Below are 3,764 nucleotides of genomic sequence, written 5' to 3'. Positions count from 1 at the left end.
AACTCATTTTTTTGGTTGATTTTTCTTTGTTAAATGGCATTTAAATATATAAAATAAATATCAAAAATATAAATCTTTTTTTTACTATGGTTGCAAATATTTAAAAAAATGAATATTTCTATATGTGACACGGCACCAGAGTTAAGTTAGGGTTTTTTAAAATTTTGACACGCCGAGCTCAAAAGGTTCGCCATCACTGATCTAGAAGACATTTCTCACTTATCCTACCTTTCTGTATTCAGAGGTTGCATTTTTAAAAATCCGTGTAGAACATAACAGTGGAAAGGGAGCAAAGATATAAACCAGCTTAAAAGGAAAAAAAAAACCCAAAATTATTATCTATAATATTTATCCCCCAGATAAGCATTTGTGCTTCCATAAAGGGTATTCAAGACTATCTTGGTGTCTCTCTTTTCAAATACCTATTTCTTTATCTTTTTCTTGTTCCTATGTTCTCCCAGTTTCACTAGGCATCCAGGATATGGACTAACAATCTTAACGCTTACCATTGGAGGCTTATAGTTCCTGTAGGCTTAGTTACTTCTATTAGCAGCATGGATCATCCATATTATCAGACAAAACTAAAATTATGCTAGAAATATGTTTTTGTGGGTTGACATTATGATATGGGAAGGTATCTATGAGTAAAGTGAATAAAATCAACAGTAAATGGATTAGGCATCAATGCCAATCTCTCTTTCTTGAAATAATAATTGCCCAGTCTGTGATTTCTTTCATGTACATTAAAAAGGAAACCCATGTGGACTCAGTTTTCTCTCTTAAAACCAGTGTGCCTATATTCTGTCTTCCTGAAATTTGCCAAGATAACCTTAGTTTCTACATTACTGAGTTCTCTTTTATGCTTCACTGAAGCAACTAGTCTCTTCCCAAAAATAAATTCTCTCTAGATTTGTCCCAGTCCATTACACTTTGTGCATGAGTTACTACTCCTAGAATTAGATTATCTTTGAAAAATTTAATGTCCCGACAAGGGAAGTAAAACTATTAAGTAACTTTCAAGTTTTTCCATTTTCTCATATTGACACTAATAAATCAATCTCTACAAATATTTTTTTGCGAGTTCTTGCCTCAAGGTGACTTTGCATTCTAGTTTAGGGTATATAATCAACCGGCAATAAAATTGTACTTTGGAAAGTGGTTCTTAGAAATACTGGACAAGAAATTGTTTTTTCTGCAGTCAAAATTTACACAATATGCATATAGAAGCCACTCTGATATACAAAGAATATGTGACTTTATTGGTTCCTGTATTCCTATAAGAATTCTGATTTTCTTTATGAGATCCATCTATTAGGTCAGTGATGGCGAACCTATGACAGGTGTGTCAGAGGTGACACGAAAACTCATTTTTTTGGTTGATTTTTCTTTGTTAAATGGCATTTAAATATATAAAATAAATATCAAAAATATAAGTCTTTGTTTTACTATGGTTGCAAATATCAAAAAATTTCTATATGTGACATGGCACCAGAGTTAAGTTAGGGTTTTTCAAAATGCTGACACGCCGAGCTCAAAAGGTTCGCCATCACTGTATTAGGTTGTAGTGAAGTGCTTGAAAGGGAACTTACAAAATAAGGTATCTCAATCTGATCCTGTTTACCCATTTTGGATGTGAAAAAACAGTTTGTGGAATCGAGCCAGGCCCCAGCTGTGGCTGCAAAGGTTCACGTAGGAGGCCTGGCGGGCAGAGGCCCAGCCAGCGCAAGGCTAAGCCTTGACAGGCCTTGGCCTTGGAGGCATGGCCTCTGGGGCATGGCCTCCCTGATCCCGATGCCAGTCAGTCGGGGCTCTACAGAGCTGAAAGGAGGTTGGGCCCGGGCCTCGGGCCAGGTAGGAGACAGATAGGCCGGCTTGCCCTCGCATGGTGGATGCAGCTGCAGATGGATACCCTAGCAGTGGTTCTCAACCTTCCTAATGCCGCAACCCTTTAATACAGTTCCTCATGTTGTGGTGACCCCCAACCATAAAATTATTTTCATTGCTACTTCATAACTGTAATTTTGCTACTGTTAGGAATCGTAATGTAAATATCTGATATGCAGGATGTATTTTCATTGTTCGCGACCCACAGGTTGAGAACCGCTGAAAGAGAGCTTTGAGTTGTGAGCTTCATGCTGTCTTCCTCTTCTGCCTCTGATGCAGAATTCAAAGCTGCGGTTGGCTATTTAGAGGACATTATCATGGATGATGAGTTCCAGTTATTACAGAAAAAATTTCATGGATGTTTACTAACGGAATTTGAAGACACAGAAGAGAATAAACTCATCTACACACCATTTTTAAAGAATATATTTCTTTGGTGGAAAAGTACATTGAAGAACAGCTACTAGAGCATATTCCTGGGTTTAACATGGCAGCCTTCACTACAACCTTTTCAGCACCACAAAGTTGAGGTGGCCGGTGACATATTCAACATGCTGCTCACATTTACCAATTTTTTGGCTTTTAAAGAAATGTTTCTGGACTACAGAGCAAAAAAGAAGGCGAGAAGCTGGATTTAACTAGTGGACTAGTGGTGATGTTACTGTGCAAATCATACTCTCTGCCAGCTTCCCAGAACAACCTGCAGCACTAGATCACCCCAAGCAATGAGATTGTTAAACTGCAGCTCAGTGCACCGGGACAAGCTTCAGCTAGCAATGGAAGAATAGATCTTGGGGAGACCAGCTCTGTTCTGCAATGCTTTGTTAACATCAAGAATTGATGGAGAAAAAAAAATTGCATGACCCTCCTGGGATCCATTTCTTCAAAAAACTCTTGAGTTCAGTAACCATAGTATTCCTCCCTCAGTGGGCATCTCTCTCGGGGGTTTGAGTCGGCTCCTCTGGACAAGTCCAGAATTCCACCTGGGGGTTTCCCCAACACACGTGTTGGTGTGTCGCACCTATGGGGTTTTTACTGGTTGGGAGCATTTATCTAGGGCAGTGGTCAGCAAACTCATTAGTCAACAGAGCCAAATATCAACAGTACAACGATTGAAATTTCTTTTGAGAGCCAAATTTTTTAAACTTAAACTATATAGGTAGGTACATTGTTATTAACTTAATTAGGGTACTCCTAAGGCTTAGGAAGAGCCACACTCAAGGGGCCAAAGAGCCGCATGTGGTTTGCGAGCCGCAGTTTGCCGACCACTGATCTAGGGTGTTCCTCAAGCCAGCTTCCTGTCTCGAAATTTCTGGAGCTACTATTGTCACAGCGAGTCTTGGCTATAAGAGTCAACCGAGAGAAATGTTCTTTACCTAAAAGCTACATGTCCAAGTTAACTCCTAGTCTTACATCTGAAGTCCCTGTGTCACTGTCTTCCAGTCATGATGTAGTCCCCCATTTCCAGAACTCTCTTTTAAACATTTTGCAGCCCTAACCCAGTGATGGCGAACCTTTTGAGCTTGGCGTGTCAGCATTTTGAAAAACCCTAACTTAACTCTGGTGTCGTGTCACATATAGAAATTTTTTGATATTTGCAACCATAGTAAAACAAAGACTTATATTTTTGATATTTATTTTATATATTTAAATGCCATTTAACAAAGAAAAATCAACCAAAAAAATGAGTTCACGTGTCACCTCTGACACGCGTGTCATAGGTTCGCCATCACTGAATTATACCCTAGTGGTCTACTCTATAGAAATAAGGGGTAAGTTTATAGTGATGAATGTCTACACTAAAAAAGAAATATCCCTGCCAGAACCGGTTTGGCTCAGTGGATAGAGCGTCGGCCTGCGGACTGAAGGGTCCCAGGTTC

At 39.3% G+C, this 3,764-nt stretch overlaps 1 pseudogene; it reads left to right on the top strand.

Annotated features, from left to right (window-relative positions):
• LOC102255825 overlaps positions 1-2,596 on the top strand; it is a 4,885-nt pseudogene extending 2,289 nt beyond the window's left edge.
• The last annotated feature ends 1,168 nt before the right edge of the window (positions 2,597-3,764 follow it).

This window comes from Myotis brandtii, unplaced genomic scaffold, assembly GCF_000412655.1.
Source record: "Myotis brandtii unplaced genomic scaffold, ASM41265v1 scaffold527, whole genome shotgun sequence".
NCBI lineage: Eukaryota > Metazoa > Chordata > Mammalia > Chiroptera > Vespertilionidae > Myotis > Myotis brandtii.
This window is presented reverse-complemented; position numbering and strand designations above follow the sequence as displayed.